The sequence below is a fragment of the Pogona vitticeps genome, chromosome 5 (genome assembly GCF_051106095.1).
Source record: "Pogona vitticeps strain Pit_001003342236 chromosome 5, PviZW2.1, whole genome shotgun sequence".
In the NCBI taxonomy this organism is placed as follows: domain Eukaryota; kingdom Metazoa; phylum Chordata; class Lepidosauria; order Squamata; family Agamidae; genus Pogona; species Pogona vitticeps.
The window spans coordinates 54,419,464-54,443,477 of NC_135787.1; the positions used below are offsets into that span (position 1 = coordinate 54,419,464).

The 24,014-nt window shown below is 39.0% G+C and overlaps 1 protein-coding gene and 1 long non-coding RNA gene across 5 annotated transcripts in view; both read left to right on the top strand.

Moving 5' to 3' along the window:
- Positions 1-16,175, top strand: part of LOC144589384 (uncharacterized) — a 41,421-nt gene extending 25,246 nt beyond the window's left edge. The window contains exon 2 of the long non-coding RNA XR_013545464.1: positions 1,778-16,175. This is a non-coding gene — a long non-coding RNA (uncharacterized LOC144589384). The remainder of the gene's footprint in view (positions 1-1,777) is intronic.
- GALNTL6 (polypeptide N-acetylgalactosaminyltransferase like 6) overlaps positions 1-24,014 on the top strand; it is a 640,150-nt gene that overhangs the window by 199,672 nt on the left and 416,464 nt on the right. The gene's annotated exons all lie outside the window — the stretch shown is intronic.

Genomic DNA, 24,014 nt, shown 5'->3' on the forward strand with positions numbered 1-24,014 from the left:
GCTATTCTATTCATAGGCTGTTTTCATCAGATGTAAAATAATTAATCTCCTTCTTGCCCTTGTTTAGCAAATGAATTGTCCCAGTAGATTTAGAGAGGCCAAACTGTAAGGGCAATAATTTGTTAACCTTTATTTTCTAAGTTGTTTCCTGAAATAGAATAAGTAATATTTAAATATGATTATGGAATGGACTTAGCCAGTTACGTAATTCATGGATTAAGATAAACAAATTACCATTTCTTCCTATTTTAATGTTATCTAGTTTTATTTTATTAAATCGGAAACCTTGTGCCCCATAACCTGAGAGTCAGTCCCAATAAAGACAATTTGATTTCTAAGGAAACATGATTATTTGAGGGGGAAGGGAGTGCTAGAATAAAAATAAGCCAGAAGCGGCAACAGAGTTAATCTTTCCAAAATAAAGACAAGGACATGCTCCTTCTCAGATGTATCTCGTACAATGTTGATAAATACCATTGTGTACTTGTCAAATCAATTTGCATTAGAGATGTGAAGAAATCTTGCTAAGTTCTTATTACTGGTTGTAAGTAAGCCATCTTGGTGTGGCAAGACACTCTGTCAAGGTATTCTCAAAGGCTTTCACAGCTGGGATCTAATGGTTGTTGTGGGTTTTTCGGGCTCTTTGGCCGTGTTCAGAAGGTTATTCTTCCTGACGTTTCGCCAGTCTCTGTGACCGGCATCTTCAGAGGAACAGAAGTATTTATTTATTTATTTATTTATTTATTTATTTATTTATTGGACTTATATACCGCCCCATAGCGCTACAAGCACTCTCCGGGCGGTGTACAATTTTAATTATACAGGCTACACATTGCCCCCCCAGCAAGCTGGGTACTCAATTTTACCGACCTCGGAAGGATGGAAGGCTGAGTCAACCTTGAGCCGGCTACCTGGGATTTGAACCCCAGGTCGTGAGCACAGTTTTAGCTGCAGTACAGCGTTTTAACCACTGTGCCACGAGGCTCTTAACTCTGTCCATGCTCTGTTGCTGTTTGTTGGGTAGCTGAATGTTTATAGCTGTGGGAACAGCTTTTGTCCTTTTCAGGAGATAGAGTGGTGATCAGCGTGTTTTTGTTGTGGATGTCTTGTTATGATGGGGGGGGGGGAATTAGCTGTCACTGTGATTGATGGGTGTCTTTAGCTGGTCTTTTGTGTGCAATGATCCCTGGTCCTTGTGGCTGGGTAGAGTTTGTTGACCTTTTGCAGTCTGTATTTTCCAGTGCTGGGAGCCAGGCCTTATTAAGTTTTAGACTTTCCTCTATTTTGTTGAAGCTCTGTAGTTTATGGATTTCAGTGGCTTCCCTGTGCAGTCTAACATAATGATTGCTGGTGTTGTCCAGTACTTCAGTATTTTGAAAAAGAATTTCATGTCCAGGTTGTTTTAGGGCATGTTCAGCTACTGCTGATTTTTCCGGTTGTTTTAGTCTGCAGTGTCTCTCATGTTCTTTGATTCCAGTGTGAGAGTAGGACAACAAGTGGGACTCCAGTCTCTTATATCTAGTGGGAGAACCGGGAAAAAGTATTTCCTCCCCTCATTGTGTACTCCACATTTTAGGCAAAATGCGGCAATGGAAAAAAAAACCTAGCACTTTTTCTATGAAGACACACAAACATCAAACAGGTAAGCTGTTTGCTCAGAAAGACACAACTGCATTCTGTGCTACTACATTTGCTAGTTCATGCAAAGGCAACACTCACTACATTTTCTGCATTTTAGAAGAAAGAAAGAAAGAAAGAAAGAAAGAAAGAAAGAAAGAAAGAAAGAAAGAAAGAAAGAAAGAAAGAAAGAAAGAAAGAAAGAAAGAAAGAAAGAAAGAAAACAGTCTCAAAAGTACACCAAGTCATTCCAGGATGTGTCAGGGTAAAGATTCTAGGCTTCTCGTCTTTCACCATGTTAATTTTATATAGTAAATATGCATGGATATTTACACAAGGAAGCATCAAACATTGAAGCTTTTCACTTGGAATCTGAAAAGTGATGGAGTTTAGCCACAGGTATCTCTTGTAAGGGTACCCAGTGTGGTGCATTGGATAGAGTAATGGACTAGGATCCAGGAGACCTGGATTCAGTTTCCTGGCTCTGCCATGAGAACTCCCTGGGGGAGTGGAACGGGTCAAATCATTTCTTAAATACTTCACTTAATTTAAAAACCCTATTGGAGTTGTTATAAGTCAGTTCTGACTTGAAAGCATATAACAACAAATATCTCATAAGACTGAGTTATATGCTTTGGACCTTAAATGAAAATTTAAAAGATTGGCTACATGCAAAAAATGTGTTAGAGTGAAAAAAAAATGTATGTGTCAAATCATTTCAGTTCACTAATATGATTTTTAATATTTTTGACAGGACTGCTTTTCTCAGCTTTGACAATTAACAGTGTAATAGAGCTGTCTACCGTGTCTCATGCAGTACTCTAACAATCTGTTATGGCAATATAATATTTAGACTAAATTTTTGTAGAGAGACTATTTGAAGGTGAATTGAGGCTCAGTGTTTTAGAAAGCTGCCAAAAACAATGAAAGCTGCCAAGAGTGGTAATCCTGTGTTTGAAAGGCCGTTTAATCCACGTCTACTTTAAAGATAAAGAACAATCAAAAGGGAACACAGGAGTCCACCAACATGTGGACATCAGATGTATTAGGTACTTTGTCACAGTCTTCTCCTATATGATGAGGAGCATTGCTTTTCCATTTACATTATAATAATTATTTCTACATGTCTAGATGTGTACACATTACTTTTAATGATTTCACTGATTAGTGAAATCATTAGTGAAATCATTAGATTAGTGATTTCACTGATGCATATATTTTCTCCACAGATGGACATTGCAACTGTTCCACACAAAATTGTTGTGGTGAGTTTGTCACTTAATCACCAAGGATAAGCCACTCAGTAGTTAGATAAACTGGTCCTTGAATGACAGAGGCCCTGTCCCCCTCCAGACCTATACTCAATGTTTTATCAGTGTCACAGTAGCTGTGGACTGCTAGCATACTTTTTTGAGAACCCAGGGTTACTTCCTTACTGTAGCAGGGTGGCCGAGTAAAACTTTGGGGAGGCCACATGCTATGGAAGGTGAATCTTTCACCTTCTTGCTATCAGAGAGAAACTCAGGGGGACAAAAAGCTTCTCACAAAAATCTTCTCACCGTAAGATTTCACCAAGCAATATCCCTCCCACCCAAGACATCTTGGGGGAAATCTCAAAGGATTTATTAGATGTTTTATAATCTTTTTTTCCCCTGCAAGAAATTGTAGGCTGCACAAGAGTATTATAATTCCTGCCTTTCTTCCACATAATTCATCGGAAAGGGTATTAAAGTGGACAGAATTTGGCGCTCTCTTGCTCTGAACAATGGATTAAAAATCAGGAACGTAAATAAACACAGGATGGGAAACTTGTTTTTGTGGGGAGCCAGAAAATCTTCTTGATTCTGTGGGTCACATGTGGATCACAGTGAGAAAATCAGTATGAATGAGACATTTTACTTGTTACATGCCTATCATGTACATTATCATGTCATAGGAAGTAGCTCCTTGTGTAAAAATCACAAAATAATTACTGTGTCAGTAGTACACATGTGGACATGAGATAGGAAGGGAATAAGACAGCCACTGTTGTTTTCCTGCACTACTTCCTAACAAACATTATTTGTGCAACACACTTCCAAACACCTTTACAAGTGCATCTTATACAAAACTGGGCCATATTTTGTTATTTCCACCCTGCCCCAATGCCCTTTTTTTCTGGTGATGCCCATGTTGTCACTCTAAAATGTGACCTTTTCAAGTCCATGTCCACTCAGATTCCATATTCACATTGGGATTAGGAGTTGTACTAGCTTGGCTCCCTGAAAGCTGTGGCTGTGTGGGGTTTTTTTGAAGTCCATTTGGCAGGTTGGAGAGGTGTAGATCAAAGTGCATAAAGAGACAAGCAACGATATTGTGACCCAAGAAGAGATTATTTGAAAATTACAAAAGACCTGTATGATGACATCATTAGAGAAGCAATTCTCTGGCAGTGAATAATCCTTCTTCAATAATATGTCAAGAAACTGCTAACCTGCAATTTTTAAAAAAGCTGTACTACCATGCAGTGTTCAATTATGATATAATTGGCATGGAAATAGAAATACATTCAGAAAAAATGTATTTTACCTAGGTCTTTAAAAACTCATCACTTGTCTCCTGAAGGTGTCTTGGTATGAAAAGATCAATTCTTAGTATGTAACTTGGCTTTCAGTTATCCGTCTTTAATGCCACAGAAGTGGCCAACTTGGTGGATAGACATTTGATTAACTGTTCATTCCAACAGATAGTAATCCTGTATCTAACAAAATTAAACAATTGTGCTTCTACTGTTGTCAGTTCTGGTTTGAATTATACCAGTGAACATGAGAGAAAACATGGTGTACTGTATTATTAGAAGTGTTGGACTAGACCTCAGGAGCCCTGGGTCTGCAGAGATTTTAGGTAACTAGATACTTCCTTCTTCTGTCCAGGGACACCCATGGCTTGCACACAATGAAATGGAGTAGGTGACTCAGACAAGCCACAGGACAGAAGTAGGAAGTCTTTAACTATTTTTCTCTGCAAGTAACTCTTCTGGAGGAATATTTTACATAATAGGGATTGGGACTTTAATTACTATAATATCTGAATATTAGAAATGATTTGATGTTCTGTTTCTTTTTTCAGTTTTTTCTTATATGGTTGTTAACTTTAGGGCAGGGAAGTTAAAAATCTCAGAAGTTAAAAATCTCATCCTGTTTTTCTGAAACCTACTGACATTTTCTTTCCACCTTTGTTTTGTACATGGGAACTTGTATATGTTTTCTTCACCATATGCACTTTTTAACCTTTTATTTCTCATTGTACTCATTTTATATGCATTTTGCCACTAATTACATATGTTTTGTGTGCAGATTTTCAAATAGAGGCAGTTGTGTGTATTAATTTGTGTATAATTTGAAAATATGGGTTAAGGGGGAGAACATGCTGCTAGCTGTTTCTTTCCAATGACTCAAAGACAAAATATGTGTGTGTGTTTTGGCAGATCATGAATTGTTGAAATTAATTAAAAAATACAAATGCCATCCATCTTGTCTTAAGGGCAAAATTCTGTATGCATGAGTCTGGGTGCTTACTGCTGTGGAATCTATAGTATTAATGGAATCTGATTGTTTGTTTGTTTGTTTGTTTGTTTGTTTGATTGATTGATTGATTGATTGATTGATTGATGATAGGGTTGTTGCAGGCATGGATCAGGTGCAAACCCATGGCTGGATCAGACGGGAATCCAAGAAACTGGGAAGCCCTTTCTCCGGAAGGGAAGCAGCCTTCCAATCCTGTAATGTTTAAAACTTCTTTCTCAGAAATATTGAAGTTAGAAATGGGGACAAATAAAAAAAGTGATTCATTTTGATCCATTATTCCTCAAGGTTAATTGATCAACGAATACAAATATACAAATATTCTTCGATGACTCGATGGCTCAATCTGTTGATTTGTCTGCACTTTAAATGACTATAACATTGGCCCCCAACTACCTATCGACATCAAATTTTCAGGGAAGCTTCCTCAGACACTTTCATACAAATCCTGAAGGTTTGGTGAACATTGGATAACGGACCCCCAAGTTATGTACAGTGGGGTCTTGACTTAAGAACGTCTTGAGTTAAGAACATTTTGACTTAAGAACCGCTCTCATAGGAAAATATTGACTTGACTTACATATTTAGATTTGAGTTACAAACTGAAAAAAACCCACGTGGGAGGCAGGGAAAGTGCAAAATGTGAACTTTTAGTTAACTGTTGGCCAGTGAAAAGGGTGCCTGTCTGCTTCCTCACTCCTCCCAGCGTTTAGAGAGTGGATTGGGAGACAGTCTTCAGACTGCCTGGTACTGTACTGCCTGGACTGTATTTTCCCTGCCTTCCCTGAACCTTTCTTGACCTAAGAAAAAAAGAAATAAAATATCTCCATTTAGTGGTCGAAGGCAGAATAGCAGCTTCCCATTAGTTTCTATGGACGGAAAAGAGCAGATACGGATCAAATGGTTTTCAATGCATTCCTATGGGAAATGCAGATTTGACCTGCAAACTTTTTGACTTGAGAACCGCCTTCCAATACAGATTAAGTTCTCACGTCAAGACCCCACTGTAGTCACAAAGAGGACCCCCACAGGAAATCTCCCCCCAGGTACTTAGAGAATCCAGAATCACAAAGAAGCTTTCCATGTCTTTCTCCAACACACCTGCCAAACTTGATGAAGATTGGATATCGGACATCTGAGTTATTTACTCACAAATTGGGTCCCCCCAGGAGAGTTTACCACACAGCACAGAAGCTCATTCTGCCTACCGGCCGCCGATGACCTGATCAGAAGCCGATGGGCAGCCACCCCACACACACACATCCAGCCACCCCAGCAGCCTACCCCACACCCCATTCCTTTCCCTACTCCACTCCCACTGACAACCCCTTGCCTTAATACTGTGTTTTCCTGAAAATAAGATAGGGTTTTATATTAATTTTTTCTCTAAAAGATGCATTAGCGCTTATTTTCAGGGGATTTTTTTCATGTACAACAATCTACATTGATTCAAATACAGTCATGTCATCTTCTGGTTGCTGCACAATGGTGGAGGGCAGGGTTTCACTTAACTGGGGCTTATTTTTGGGGTAGGGCTTTTATTATGAGCATCCTGAAAAATCATATTAGAGCAGTGGTGTCCAACCTTGGCCCTCCAGATGTTCTTGGACTTCAACTCCCAGAAATCCTGGCCAGCAGAGGTGGTGGTGAAGGCTTCTGGGAGCTGTAGTCTAAGTACATCTGGGTCTTATTTTCGGGGAAACAGGGTAGCTGCTGCTTAGGTCTCCATCAGGCCTCCGCAGCCATGGTGTGTAAAAAGGGAGACTGGCTGCCCTTTGCAAAGATGGTGGCTGTGGCTTCATTTAGGGTAAGGAAGCTGCAGCTGCCATCTTTGCAAAGGGTAGCCTGGATTCCCTTAAGGCAGGATAAGGGACTCCAGGCTGCCCTTTGCAAAGATGGCAGCTACAGCTTCCCTACCCTAAATGAAGCCACAGCCGCCATCTTTGCAAAGGGCAGCCAGTCTCCATGTTTACATGCATGGCTGTGAGGCCAGAAGACCTTGGCAGCAGTGATTAAGGTAAGAGGGTGGTAGGCAGAATGCTTTTGTTTCTTAATACGAAGGACAAATAAAAACAGGTAAATATTCATCCCTTCGTATTCGTGAGGGTCTTTGGAACGCACAAATACAGAGTGATGAATATTTAACATATTGGCTATATTCATCAGAAAAACCAATCCGTTTTTATATTTGTCCCCATCGCTAATTGAATTCCAAGCTCCTGGGAGACAAAGTTCTAGCCCTTTTGTTGGCTTCCCTTCAGGCCCTGCTTTGCTCACCTCCCTTCTTTTTCTCTTTCTTTATATAGCACATGGAGTAGATTCTGTCAAGACCTTCTGGAGTTGTACAGGGTACAAGTCACAGGAATACCTCTTTGAGTGCTTAGGTTTGGGGACTGGAATGGAGTGGAGACTGTAAGGAGACGGGGAATACAACTGACCCTTTTCTGAGTCTTAGGGAACGCTCGCAATTCCCTCCCCTCCAGCAATGGGGTGTGTGTGGGTGGACAATAATCAGAGCTTGGGCTGAAATGCAGATTACATGCTTTTATACTAATTCATAAATACATGTCACTTTGTTGCCTTTTCCTAATACATCCTATGTTCCCTTATCTACTCATCTCTAGTTAAGGGCTTAGCTCCATTACTTTTATTTCACCCTAGTTTTGAGAGTTCTGGTTTGTCTTCATGGATCTTCATGGGTCTTGAATGTATGAGGGGGGCTGTAGAAATTGACTGAGCTAGTCATTCTTCAATAATGATGTCTGTGCGCACCATAGCCTTGGGCTTTCTTGTGATCAACCCTAGTCTGAATGGAGCCACATGTATTTGAATAAGATTTGCTCCAGGAGTACAAGAGCCATAATTGATGAAGTTTCTTGTCCCAGTGTTGGAACTCTTCACATGCATAAGCAGCACAACTTGGACTGATGTGTGTCACACACTGCCTGCAGGTGTAGCCAACGTGTATGGGTCATTGGGTTATGACTAGCCTTACATAATCCTGTAGAATCCCTCATGCGCCTAGAATTGAATGTTTGAACAGGGTTCTGGGTATGTGCCATATTTGAAGAGTTATGGCATATGGAGAATAATAAGAAGCTTCCATGGTCAATGGTACAACTTGGTGAGGAAAGAAAAGGTTGGTCTTTATCTAGGCTTCCATCTTGCTTCTTAGGAATATGATTCTGAGCTATTGCTGTGGTGAAATTTTTGGGTCAAAAGCCCCTGCATGATCAAAACTATCATTATGTGCTTACAGTTTGGTATACATAAACAGAATTTACACTAAAACTCCAAGGTAGCATATGCAACAATGTATCAATGTTATGCATAAAGGACATCAGAATAATAACACATTCCAGGTAACTTACTTGCTTGAAAGAAGAGGAGGTTAAAAACTCATTAAAACATTTGCATAAACATATTGTCAATTACTGTAGCATTTTGACCTTGAAATTGTTATTCAGAGACTAAATTGGCATAAAAAGCAGAAATTTCTATATAATTGAAGATGACAAAATCATTTCTTAATTCCTTCTAAGAGGAGTCTTTGGAATGCATTTCCTCAAGTGCTGTCAGTGAGACATTCTTCTAAAGCTTTAAATCAATATTTAAAGCCTGTGACATGATGCTTTTTCAGAGGACAATTGCTATTAGGAGCGTAAACTCTGCCCATGGTGAAAATAATTCAAGCAATAGTGCAGAAATGGACTGGGATACTTATGATAACATGTGATTAGAGTCAGCAAATGTAGTTGATACACAAATGGTATGCATGAAAAATAGCTTTAAATGTTCCATAACCAGGGGGGAGAGGATGCTGTGTTTTGCATTAGGAGGGTTAGAGGAACATCAGTCATATAAATAAATTCCATAGGGGAAAAAACCTATGCTAACTCATTGCAGAAAAAAATAATGAGTCTTAGTGGCACATTAAACTCTAATTTGTTGTGAGATCATCAGATGCATGAATACTCTAACTTAGGAATGTTCATGCCACATTAACATTCTTTATTTTATCACGTAGGGAACAATCCTATGCTCTCTGGCATAGTGCTCCAATACTGGGGAGTCTTCATTCATTCTTCATTTGTTTCCCCAATAAAACAGTAGAAGTTGTCCTTCCATGGGGCTTTTACCTCAGGAGGACACCACCTAATTGCAAGTGTCTGGGAGAGTAAAAGAAAGACGGAAGACTTCACTGCAAGCAATGAAATAGAATTCATTTCCATCTGGTCTAAGGCTGATCAAAATGTTCCCCCCATGTTGGGGATGTGGTTGGGGGTAGGACCTTGTGGTATAATAGGTGCTTCTTCCATACATACCCCTGGTACTCTTCTTTGTTCCCTCCTTGGTACTGGACTTCTGGACTGAGAGAAGAAGCCATGTTATAATTCTTCATGAGAAAAGGGTTGGAAGGGGGCATCTGACACTAGAATCCTTTCTTTGCTCTTGGAGAAGAATAAACCTTTAGAAGGAAGGACCATTCCAAAGCCTTAGGGATGACTATTCAGACCCTTATTCACTCATTTTTTTCCTCACATCAAGAGTGGAAAGGCAAGATTTATAAAGCTAGCTCCACCTTTGTACCTCTGTGGTCCTATGACACTCTCTAAATGTTGAAGAACAAGCATCTACAGGTGGGAAACTGCTCTGCTCATGGCTGCTCACTGTGTGCTTGAGAACCTCCTAGTACTCTACATTGTATCTAAGTACTACATTGTACCACAGAGTTTTCATGGTTATAACACGCTTCTTGTTGCAGATGCTTGTCCTCTATAGGGTGGGGAACCAAGGCCTGGCAATGCAATTTAGGTGATGGCACCATAGCCTTCATATGCTTCCATTTTATCTTAGAGGAAGAATGCCTAAATAGAATTTAAGACTTCCTCATGACTAAAGAGCAGCTCAAGGATTGAAGGGACCACGAGAAAAAATAATTACCAGAAAGTGTTCTACATAAACTCATCCCATGGCACCTATTTAATTATTCCAATATGCTTCAGAGTAACTTTGTATTGGGAGCATTTTGGGAAGTTAAAAAGGCTGCCTGTTGTTGCTGTTACCAAGTAAGGCTGAAGTGAAGGCCCCCAAGGAAACAGCAGTGCCAGTGACAGCTGCCTGAGGGTTTATTGGCAGCTGTTTTGGGGTGTCAGATTAGCAGCTGACCAAGGATGCCAGAAGCTGGACAGATGGGAAAAAATATTTTATTTTATTTATTTTAAAATACAATATCCAAAATACCCCAGTAAACTTTTCTGGGTGGGGGATTACAGAAGTTTTACTTCAAACATTTCCTCATTTGCAGTACACTGGGTGCAGAAATGGTCGTCGTCGTTTAGTCGTGTCCGACTCTTCGTGACCCCATGGACCAGAGCACGCCAGGCACACCTGTCTTCCACTGCTCCCCGGAGTTGTGTCAAATTCATGTTGGTTGCTTCCAATCATCTCATCCTCTGTTGTCCCCTTCTCCTCCTGCCTTCACACTTTCCTAACATCAGGGTCTTTTCCAGGGAGTCTTCTCTTCTCATCAGATGGCCAAAGTATTGGAGCCTCAGCTTCAGGAACTGTCCTTCCAGTGAGCACTGAGGGTTGATTTCCTTTAGAATGGATAGGTTTGTTCTCCTTGCAGTCCAGGGGACTCTCAAGATCCTCCTCCAGCACCACAATTCAAAAGCATCAGTTCTTCGGCAGTTAGCTTTCTTTACGGTCCAGCTCTCACTTCCATACATCACCAGAAATGGTAGGACGTTGTAAATCAGAAGCAACATGCGACATGGTATTTTTCCCAGTTCTGCCACCATATTTTTTTTTTTTGGCAAGAATTTATTTTCATGAATGCAGTGCCTGGAAAGATACTGGTACACTAACACATCACTAGTGGAGGAAAAAGAGATCTATCCATAGTAGGTTAGTGTTACTTCCTCTATTGGCTGCCCCAGTAACAACCAGGATACTCTATATGGAGGAAAGCACTCACAGCTTAAGCAAATGTGAGACTTATGTGAAATTTGAATTTAAAACAAGTCACTCACCATTTATTGAGAATGTGCAAGCATTGATGAATAGATAGTTTTGGCATGGGTTTGACTGCAAGAAAGGTATATATTTGGCCACCCTAAGTCTTACGAAAGACCAGCTGCTTTTCTGTTCATTTCAACTGCCTTCTCAAGTTTCCTGTTAGCCTTAATCAAAGCATATTTGAAGGAAATATGCTGACAATCAGGCTGTTTACAAATGTGTTTATCGCTCAGTGGTATGCATATAGGACTGGTCCATCAGACACTGAACATTCATCCCACAAGACATCTGTGCAACTTCAACATTTTTAAAGGTGTCAGCTTGACATTCTTTCATCAGTTGTCAGATCCTGTATAATGTGCATAATATGTATATTAATGCAAAGAGAGATCAATAGCACAATCCTACATGTTTCTAAGAATCAAGCCTCATTGCATTCAATGGGACTTCCTTTTATGTAAGTGCATATAGGTCTGTAGCCAAAGACTTCCACATGCACATTGGTGTTTATTATAACCCAATGTTATACAATATGCCACTCATTTTGTAAAAGACCAGTTCTAACAGTAAACATAGCATCCAGACCAAAAGCTTGAAAGTACAAAAACACATATCGCTGGTCATGTTGATGACATATGAGCAGTGTTTTCTTTCTTTCTTTTTTTTAAGTGAAAGCTTGACTTTCAGAAGTTCTAACTTAGTTCAAGGATTTCAATTCTCCTTCTATAAATTGAATACCGCACATTAATTGTGGGGTTCTGAGGAAGGGGAAAGAGGATTCTACCAATAGAGTATTTTAGTTGTGCTTGGTTTTTAAAATTATTGCAGATGGCTGAGGGTAGCAATCTGTTTGAATACAAGACATGCTATATAGATAAACTATTTTAAAATATGATTTCCTAATATAAATGTAAATTGGGCTCCACCAAGTCAATACTTTGATGTTAATAGTAGATTTGGGGAGGGGGAAATGCTGAGTTTTGAGGACACCTCTGGTACGAAAGTCAGGAGGCTTCAGAATAGCAGTTGTTGAGGCAAAACAGCAGCAAAGTGCTGTTCTGCTCATGTACCACATGTGGGTTCCCCATGGGAAGGGGCAGACTCTTGCATTCTTGTAAAACTGAAATTCAGAAGGGTTAACTGCAGATGTGTGATTGGAAACAGGGTTGCCAATTATTAAGAAGAATTGTTATCACTATTCTGCAACAGTTCGCTTTATTAGGAGGTAGGAAATGTTATTTTTTGGACTCCATCTTCCAGAATGGGTGTTGGCTGAGGATTCTGAGTCTTGTAGTCTCAAAAAACTTGGTTTCCAAATTCTGATATATTTTTGAACAAATGTATAGGTTACCAGAATATCTGTGTAAAAGCTAGAAATCTCTGTTGATCAGGGTTTTTTTTCAGGAAAGCCAGTAGGAGTAGCAACGGCTGTTGCTGTTTTGTATGGCATACACACACATTTGAGTTGTGTCGCTCATGCACATGTTGTTAAAGTATGTCTGGAAGATGGACTCATCTTTATCACACCCTTTTGAAGTACAGGCAGAGCTCAATATGCCTGCCAGCATCTGCTAAAGAGCCATCACTTACTGCTTTTCCTTCTATCAGCCCTTCCTCTTGATCTCACATAGTTCACTTTCAACTCTGTGACCACAGCTGTTAGCCATGCTGATCGGAGGATTCTGGAAGTCAATGGTTCAAGGAAAGAGACGTTGTTGGGCCATGAATTCTGAGCTAGCTGTCAATAGCAATGTTTCTGTTCCCAAAGAGATTATTTGATGTTTTCTTTGTGGCCTTCATCCTTTATTTGGAGGGAGTCCTGCAGAAAGTGGCCATAGAGTGGTAAAACTCACAGATAATAGAGTCTTCTTCCACAGTCAGATGAGATAGTGCTGTCAGGTGTATAAGCTGTTCCCATTATTTTCAGTGTAAACAAGTTATCTACTACACAAACCCATAGGAATAAGGAAGAAATGGAACCTCCAGCCCACAGGCCTAGCCCAACTGTTGGTTGCTCCCCTTTGTCCACTCTGACTCTTTAAAAACAATGTTAAAAGTCACCATAAACACACCAACCTCATCAGATTTCAGAAATGAACCAGTGTTGGGCCTAGTTAACATTTGAATGGAAGATCACCATGATCACCTGGGATCTCCAGCTGGGACTAAAACCATAGAGAGCTGCTGCCGATCACAGCTGGTAATAGTAAGTTAAACAGATCAATGATTTGTTTCAGTAAAAGCCAGTACCCTATACTGTGCAATTATCTATTATAGATTCAATTAATTCAGTATCTTATACACATTTTGATTTGTATATGTTTTATTAATTGGAGGAACTGCTTCAGGTGTGGCTAACAGTCTGCTCATCTTTCACGTAATTCTTTTTTGGTTTGAAAGTCAGATATACAAAAAGTGAGCATGAAAAAAAGAATAAGAAATTTACATTAACAAAGAGGTGTCATACCTGTTTGAAGTCTGACAGTCAAACCAGTAAAACAAAACAAAACCCTTTCTTGGAGAAATGCTATGGTTAATTTTTACCCTTACATTTACAGAAAATTCTGAGGCAAATTCCAGTTTTTTCATGTGAGGTTGCTCACCAAAACATCGTATTGCATGAAAATCATATTGTAAGGTCACAGTCGGAGTACTTAACTATACCATATGATATATGAATCAAGCTTGGTTGTATGCATGCTTGAAGTAAACAGTCTTAGTGAGACTTATTCCACGATTGCTGCCTCTTTGACTTTAAGACATCTCAGAAAATTATTCATGTAAGATTTTAAAAAATCTTCTCATATTAACATAATAGAAAACAGAGGGATAATCCCCTTTTGATTGAGGATAGGCTATGGGATGAATCAGTAACAGCAGCCCAGCATCAGTGTAACAAGCTAAGTGCAAAAGAAATAAATTACTTGCTATCAAATAAAAGCAATACTCAAATCAAGATGACACAAGGCTTGTTGATTTCCCTCCCATCTTAAAATACCTACCAGATCTCAATTATATTTCTAGCCTTAAGTCAACATTGCCTCCACAGTGTGCTGTGATTCAGAAATGCACTACATCTGCTTTTAAAAAGAAGTCTTGGTCTGGTCACAGACTTCATAGCTTACCACAAAAATAGTACACTATTGTGCCCTCCTGTAGGCTTTAGTGCAATGGTGCTTAGGATCCAAGCATAGGAGGGTGTGCTTCTTCGTCTTTGCTTTAGAAGTAAAACTTGCATGCCATCTACTGGTCCACAGGACTTAAGATGTAAAATATGTAACCAACAGCCATTCTACCCTGCCTGTTTGATCCTCATTATTTTTATTAAAAAAACATTACTATGTCTCCCCTTCCCTTAAATGTATATATTGAGGAAAGGAACACAGAGTGTGTATAACAGTGAAAATGGTATGCAGATATAGTCGATGAAAAATGAAGCCAAAGGTGAATATTAAGGGGAACGCACATAAAAATGAATAAGAATATTCATATAGTCTTACTTTAAAAATATATAGGTAATGAGATGGAACAAACTTAAGGTTGGTAAAATGAGGAACTGTGAAAAAACAGGAATGGACAGATTTGTCTGTGTCTGGTTCCTGATAACTGCACACATCATTAGGGCCCATTTCATACTGAAAGGTGTAAGTGTTCAGTTTTGATAAAAGCATAGCTCTTCAAGACACACTTCTCTTCAAAGTTATACTGTATTCTGCTTCCCCTTATCCATTGCATAGGTAGCCTGTCAGTGGAAGAAAGATTATGCTGTTGAATTCATACATCAGGGCCTGCAGGCTATGGAAAAGAAAGAAAGAAAACATTTTCTGCTCCTAGCCCTGCATATCCTCTGCCCTGGATTTTTTCCAGTCAACAGCATTGAAAATACTAGGGTCCTCTCCTCTTTTTGCTCTTGCTGCAATCATGACACTGTTGTGCCCTTTCAAACATTACACAGAGGTTAACCCATTAATCCACCATTTGCTGATGGAATTATGCATTCCATCTTCTGATGTGGGTGACAATTTCATTACAGGTACCAAACATAGCTAATGTTAATATAAACAATGGCATAAAACAGAGAGTTATTATAGGTATCATCATTATGAGTCTGCCTGTGATTGCTTTTTGCCCAGTTATTGCCAGCATTCACACTTCATGAACGCAGAAGGGCCAGGATGCAAGTTAGAAGGTATGTAAAAAAGGTTTAAATCATCATTACTTGGGTCTGATTTCAACTGGCCTTCTGCAGCTACCGCTTAATTATAGAGCAAGAGAAAAGAGATGCCAGCTATTCATGCAAAACAAGATGTCTTTCTTTTCTTTCTTTTCTTTTCTTTTTCTTTTTTACTAGTCTGGTGAAATTTCAATAGGTAGGCATTTTTGTTTATATATTTCTTACCAAATTTGGAAATATAATGGCAATACTTTAAGTAAGTACAGGTTATTGTGTGTGTATAGATTATAAAATACCAGTCAATCAATCAATCTGTTACCAACTTTATGGATGAAGATTGAGGCAAAGGCTTAAATTATATTATAACAAATCAATACAACAAATACACTACAAGAAGTAAGGTACAGAAGTAGGTGAATGGAGGGAGGTTTCCTCAAAACCTGAGCCTTTGTGAATCACACCCATTTTAACTACAGTGGGAGCCTTATATATAAAAAAATTCACAAACCAAAACACAGTTTCCCATAGGAACGCGTGCATGAGGGTGGCACTATAAACCTCCCAGGCGCAATGCATCCTGGGGATACTTGCTTCATATTGCGAAAAATAATAATAAATAGAGGCATTATTTTCAATGGATTTTCTTTCACTAAAAGTCAACACGAGTTTCTGAACAACAAGTCATGCCAGACTAATCTGATCTCTTTTTTTTGATAGAGTTACAAGCTTGATAGATGAAGGGAATGCTGTGAATGTAGCATATCTTGATTTCAGTAAGGCCTTTGACAAAGTTCCCCATGATATTCTTGCAATGAAGCTCTTGCTCTAAGCGGAAGGGCAGAAAAAAGGGTTACCCCACCTCCCCGCCGCTGCCGCATCCTGCCAGGAGTGTATGCACTTCATGAAATAGAATTGCAGCTACAACCTTTAGGCAGGGGTTTCCCACACAAAGGGTGCTCATCAATGGATTCTCTTCATCCTGGAGAGAGGCAACTAGTGGGGTGCCTCAGGGTTCTGTTCTGGGCCCTGTGCTATTCAACATCTTTGTCAATGACTTGGATGAAGGAATAGAGAGTATGTTGATTAAATTTGCAGATGATACCAAATTGGGAGGGGTTGCTAATTCCCCAGAGGACAGGATTAAAATTCAAAATGACCTTGACAGATTAGAGTCCTGGACCAAAACTAACAAAATAAATTTCAACAGGGAGAAATGTAAGGTCTTACACCTAGGCAGAAAAAAATGAACTGCACAGATATAGGATGGAAGACACCTGGCTAGACAACAGTACCTGTGAAAGGGATCTAGGAGTCTTGGTAGACCACGAACAGAGCATGAGTCAGCAGTGTGATGCGGCTGCCAAGAAAGCCAGTGAAATTCTTGGTTGCATCAATAGGAGTATGGTGTCTAGATCAAGGGAAGTGATAGTACCACTCTATTCTGCTTTGGTCAGACCTCACCTGGAGTATTGTATCAACTTCTGGGCACCTCAGTTCAGGTAGAAGACCTGATGAAAGGGAAACCATCAGAGGTTAAACAACAACTGAATGAAATTGCAGCTCCAGAAAACCAAAACAGATGCAACCTTTCTGGTTTTGCCCTGATGTACACAATCTCAGGAGATAAGATAAACACTAAAGAGGAGAGTAAATGTGCCACATTTTTGACTGCAGTTTCAGAAATTTACGTGCCAGGTGCCGTTATCATATTGTTTCCAAAAGAGGAAGGAAGGTTGGTGGAAATGATTTGTGTCTCATCCAATTTGATTTGTGCACCAAACACAGATCCATTACTAAATTTACTCCAATCCATGAAGTGAATCAGGCCATTTTGGTTCAGAATATGGGATTTATCTGAAAGAAATGCATGGTCCTAACACAACTGTTCATAACTTTGCTAATCAAGGCACTGGCTGACAGATGGCTATGCTTAGTGGACCTTAGACTGTCAGTTATAGATGATGGATTTTAGAACCTGTGGTCACCAAGGCCATCTGTGGTTGGTGATGAAAGTTGTTTCTCCTGTTTTAGAACAATACAACATTTGTTATTTCCAGCAGGAGAAATATTCTTTCTCTGTATATTAATATATACCTCCCTATGCTATTAGCCTTCACTGACACCCATCATTCACCCTGTTTTATGATGGCCACTTAGCGTATAATCAGAAAAGGCAATAAAATGGAGTGCAGGTTTGCATAAAATGTACATATGCTAACTTATATGTATGCATACGAATGTAGAAATAATTATTATAATTTAAATAGTAATATGATACCATAGTAAAGAAGACTGTGACTAAGTAATGAGTGCATCTTAATTGGTCATCTAGATCTAACTGTTGATAATAACTTTGAGATGCTAGTCAGAACCCAGAAATAACACATTAAGAATAAACTGTTATGACATTTCAATGGAGTGGGTTAAATAATGATTCCCCCCCCCTTTTTTTTTGGAATCAGAAATCGGTAGTTTGCGTCATTTTTTTCTGGGTTGCAGCTCTGGAAGGTTTGGATGGCACAGGAACTCTGGCATGCAGACATGCAAGGTTTATTATTATTATTATTATTGTTGTTGTTGTTGTTGTTGTTGTTGTTGTTATCGTCATCGTCATCGTCATCGTCATCATCACCTTAGAGCTACAAAGCTGGAAGAGACCATAAGGATCATCAAGTCCAACCCCTGACTAAGAGGCACAGTGGGGAATTGAACTTCCAAGCTCTGGCTCCACAACCACTAAGCTATCCAGCAGTACAAGAGCTATGATTAGAATGCTGCCAATGGCTTCTTTTAAAAAAATGCAACAACACAAAGATTAACAACAATGAACTAATTTCTTGAGCTCAGTAACAATTAATTAGTTGAATAAATATTCAAGCTAATATTCCAGGCTCTGCTGTTTGTATGGACCTTTTAACCAAGTATAGACAAGATAGCCATTGAAATACAAGATGTTTGCAAACAGAGGACCATCCCCCATGGAGAAGGACAAATGACCATCCTACTCATTTTCCAAAGATGACAAAATGGTCATAGGCTGGTTTCTCTTCCCCTCTATCTCTCTTAGCTGAAGCCTCAAATTTCCAGTCGCTTTTCACTGTCAATGTTAGAATCATAGAATCATAGAAAAGTGAAGTTGGAAGGGGCCTACAAGGCCATCAAGTCCAACCCTCTGCTCAATGCAGGAATTACAATCAAAGCCTCCAGTGTTGGAGCACTCACCAACTCCCAAGGTAACTGGTTCCACTGTCGTACTGCTCTAACAGGCAGTAAGTTTGGAATGTTAGACGGTACTTGCTCACAGTTCTGCCCATGTCTGTCCAAGTTCTGCCTTGCCTCTGTTATATCAGACCTGGGCAAAGTGTGGCCCAAGGGCCACATACAGCCTGCGAGCCACTCCTGTCCAGCCACCAGTCATCACTCAAGCACTTTTCAAGCCCAAGACAGACTGGATTTCTCTCACTGAACAAGTTGATTTATAGCTTTTTGTCTGAAGTTGATCAGTTGCTTATCTTTAACATACCCTAAAAAAAACTCTTTAGTATTTGTGAAGATTAACAAGTTTAAAATAAAAACAATCATAACATCACTGTTTCATTTTATTTTTAAGTAAAGTTGGTTTGGCCCCCGAACACAGTTCAGATTTTTCATGTGGCCCCCTATAGAAATTAATTGCCCACCCCTATGTTATAGTGACCATGGCAGTTTATGGCTATCAGAACACAACTGCTATTGATTCCACTAAATGGTGGAGTGGCACAGGTATGTTGATTTTGGATGCCTTTCTTTATAGGTGGGTTCAGTTTACTGTCTCAAGATATGAAAAGCATGGAATCATCAGAGGAAGGTGGCAATGCTAATTACCATTGACAAGGCCCCTTTACCCAATAAATACTAGCTTAGATGAGATGTTATTCCTCTATCTCTTCTAATCAGCTGACAGATTTGCATCTTGTTTTTGATAATATAAGGGACTCTATGAAGTGTGCAGATTTTAATTATGCCACAGCAGGGGTCATGAGTGATAATGGAATAGATTTTTAAAATGTAAATTGTCAAGGAAAAAGGGATGAGGAGGCAAGTAAGTAAAAAACCTCAACAGGGGTAGAATAAGCAGTCCTTTTAAGCAGCAACAGGAAAATTGTCTAGGTATGCACATGCAAAATTTTATTTCCTTGAAATTGGATTCCCGCTGTTGCAAAATAAGTTTTTGATCTTTTCCTCTCCTATTTGACTTTTAATTGTTATAATGGATTGACCCAGAATATCTTCATAATTAGAACAGATGGAGATGTTTTGATCTAGTTCAATATTGCAAAGTTTCCAGTAGAAGAATTTGCCTCCAAAGTAACTTCTCTCTCTTTCTATAAAGTTGATGTATCTTGATAGTTTTAGTGTTGCTGTTTCAATGAAATAAGTAAACATGCTTCATGTTTCAAAATACTTTGATGTTCATATGTTATAAAGTTACACTGGCATATGTAGTTGATACCACAAGAAACACCATAGTATGATCAAGACTGGTTCTATTGATGATGCAATGTCAGCATGACTACACAAAGCTCTGTGGCTTGGTGTATATAAAGTGCCCGTTGATTGTTGGAAATCTTTTCCATTGCAGCTGCCCAAGCTGAAAGTCTCTTGTCATGAGTATACCTAAAGATGGAAGAAGAGAAGAAATGAGAGATAATGTGGATGAGTTGAACAACACAACAGCCTGTCATAGAGCTGATAAGCTGTGTTAACGGATATAGTTTATATCTAAAGAACTAACTTGGCATGATTGTGGATAATGATAGCTGTTCTTTTATCTTTATATGTATGTCTCATGAAAACTCAGTATGGTTTTGTAGTATTATCAAACAGATAGTGGCTTTACTTGTGGACATTTGGATGAATTGCGCTGAGTCTGGTTACAATGCAGATATATTGACTCAGACAGCCCAAATATGATTGATATCACATTAATGACGTGTGGGTTTGTATGTTCTGGCTTATGCTGGTCCTGCCCATACTGTCCTTTCATTGGAGGATTGGTTGCAGAGTAGAAGCCTGAAGGATGCTCCTCACCCAGCTCTGTGAACTACAACAATGATTGTGAACATATGAAAAACTTTCTTTTCACTGACACATACAGAGTTCAGGAAATTACATTAAAAATAACTAGTTATAGTCATAGTTTTCATTCCACCCATAAGGCAGTTAGCATTACTATTGCAGTTTTATATTCATCTACTGCACTTCTTCATTTCTCAAACATAACTAAAATAATGACTTTCCAATTATTATTTTTTAAAATCTGAATGCTACAAATCTCTGTTTTATGACTTAAAAGATACTTTCCTCTGTTATACCACATCGTTTCCTCAACATCTACAATGGAACACAAGGCAGTATTTGAATCATATGATGCTCCTGAGCCATGAAGTGAGGCCAAACCTCTTTTATCTATAGTGATAAAAGTAATTAAAAGTTAATATTACCCTGAAAAAGGAGTCACATTCTGTTTGGAAAAGGAGAATGAATTGCACTTTACTAGCAATTGGTATTAATTTCTTCCATTTTGTAGTAATGTCCCTAAGATATGGACAGTATAGAAGTAAAGCAGCAGAGAATGTGACAGTCAGGGCATGGGCTCATTAGGCAGAGTGAGGTGATTGACTCAGGGTGGCAAGTGTTGGAGATCAGCCGTGCCAACTCTGGGTTACCCCTCTCAAAGCTGTACAGTGGTGCCTCGCTTAACAATTGCCTCGTTAAACGATGAAACAGCTTCACAATGATGTTTCTGCGATCGCTTTTGCAATCGCAAAATGATGGTCTAAATAGGGTTTTTTCGCTTTGCGATGATCGGTTCCCTGTTTCGGGAACCGATTCTTCGCAAAACAATGTTTTCTTAACAGCTGATCGGCAGTTTCAAAATGGCTGCCAAGTAATTAAAATGGCTCCCCGCTGAGTTTAGGGACGGATTCCCCGCTTTACAGGCAGCGAAAATGGCCACCCCTCTGGAGGATCTTCGCTGGACGATGAGTTTTCAGCTCATTGGAACGCATTGAACCGGTTTCAATGCATTTCAATGGGCTTTTTCGTTTCGCAAGACGATGTTTTCATAAGACAGCGATTTTCGCAGAATGAATTAACATCGTCTTGCGAGGCACCACACTATCTGTATGCCTACATAGATGTCTCCCCTCTACATGACTGCTGCCTCATGTTCTGGGGAAGATGTTATCATATCACTAACGCAGAAGTAAGATTTAGCTTCCAGTCTGGTCTTCTTCTATACAGGAAGTGGGCATTTTGCCTGTTGCTCCAACAATTTTAAGCCAACTCTGGTTGGCCAGGTTGTTCATGCCCACTTTCTTTATGCTTTATCTTGAATTATGATTACATTCACTTGACATTGCTGTCTTTAAGTATTTCTAAATGGGAAATGCATTTTTTAAAAATAGGCTTATTTGTTGTTACTCTAGTAGAACATATCTTCTCATATGCTCCCGTATGCGTGTGTTTTATCAACCACCACACTGACTAGTATTCATTTCTGTAATGCCAGACTGCCATTTATAGCCTTTGTTCTTAGGAACATTAATTTAATTGAGCAAGTTATAGCCTTTTCTGTGTGATGTTTTTCCTTGTAAATGATTCATGTCAAGTCCAGATCTGGATGAACAATGAAATTTCACCAGAAACAGATTGGAAAAAAAAATGCTCCAGGCCTTTCCCAGATCACTCAGGTACTCCAAGAGAAATCTAGCAATTACAGGAAATTGACCTCCATCTGTTGGCCAAATTTCATTCACCTCAAGGTTTAGTTCTCAAGGGAAATGTTTTACAAATAACAAGAGCAGATGGGCCATTATGCATAATACTCTGGAGAATTCTGATTTATCTGCCTTGACTGTAAAGTATAACCTTCTTCATACATAACACTTGCATTCACTATATTTTCATAGAATCATACAATAATTGAGTGGGAAGGGGCTTGTAAGGCTATTGAGTCGAACTGCCTGCGCAGTGCAATTGAACCCAATTTTTGAACAGTTATTTCTCATAAGAATTTTCTTTCTTTCTTTCTTTCTTTCTTTCTTTCTTTCTTTCTTTCTTTCTTTCTTTCTTTCTTTCTTTCTTTCTTTCTTTCTTTCTTTCTATCTATCTATCTATCTATCTATCTATCTATCTATCTATCTATCTATCTATCTATCTATCTATCTATCTACCTACCTACCTACCTACCTACCTACCTACCTACCTACCTACCTACCTACCTACCTACCTATCTATCTATCTATCTATCTATCTATCTATCTATCTATCTATCTATCTATCTATCTATCTATCTATCTATCTATCTATCTATCTATCTATCTATCTATCTATCTATCTATCTATTTGGCTTCTTTAGCATCTAAATAAAGCTTCTTTAAAATTTCACTCAACACCACCACCCAGAATGTCAGATTGGGCAAGAACAGAACCTATGGTCTATAAAGTACATAGAAATATACGTAAATCTTCATGTTCCAGGACAAAATATAGGAAATATACAGTAAGCTTAATCACTGGGATTTGGAATTGAGAGGCTAGTCATAGTTCTCACATGCAAAGAATATTTATTTCTTTATTTCTATATTTACCTACCCACCCACTTACCTACCTACCTACCTACCTACCTACCTACCTACCTACCTACCTACCTACCTACCTACCTACCTACCTACCTACCTACCTACCTACCTACCTACCTACCTACCTACCTACCTACCCACCAACCAACCAACCAACCAACCAACCAACCAACCAACCAACCAACCAACCAACCAACCAACCATCTGAGCAGTTCACAACATAAAACAGTAAACAATAAGCAAACATCGCAAAACCTTGCACAATAATCCAAAATACCAATATTAATATAATACAGATACTAGCATAATTAAACATAATAGAATGAATACATAAAGCATAACTCATCTGCACCTCCATATTCCTGTTCTATCAAAATCTTGAATGTAAAGAGAAACTGGAGGCCACTCTTTCATAAGGTTGCCATGGACTGGCACCCACCTGATGATACATAACAATAACAAGATATTAGTCAGTATTCACTTGATCACTGAGACACTGACTTGATCTTAACAATTGCATTCTTTAGCAAGGACCAAAATAAATGAAACTAACCATATGTGTTTTCTTCTGATCTTTTTTTCCCTGTATGGATTATGAGGGGATATTTTAGTCCCCTATGGTTCCATTATGTTATAGAATCTCACAGAAATGGGGGTTAGGCTGTATATGGCATTGGTTCCTGCATAGCTATAAGCAACGAGCCAAATTTCAATTGCATGCCATATGCAGTGTTTCCCCCCCACACACACACACACACAAACAAAAATAATTGGGGGGAAAAGTATCTTCTTGAAGCTATTGATTTTTATTACTTTCTTTTTTTGTCCTGGCCACTATGCCTTGGAACAAATAAACTCATACATTTTATTTTGTTTTCTTTTTCTTCTTTGAAAAACTGATGACACAGCAAAACAGAAGTGATTGTCAGCAGTCCTACTGTTGGTCCTATGCAGGGAGAATCAACGTTTCTTCTACTTTTGTGTATACAGTCTCTGAGAGTTGGATGGGAACCC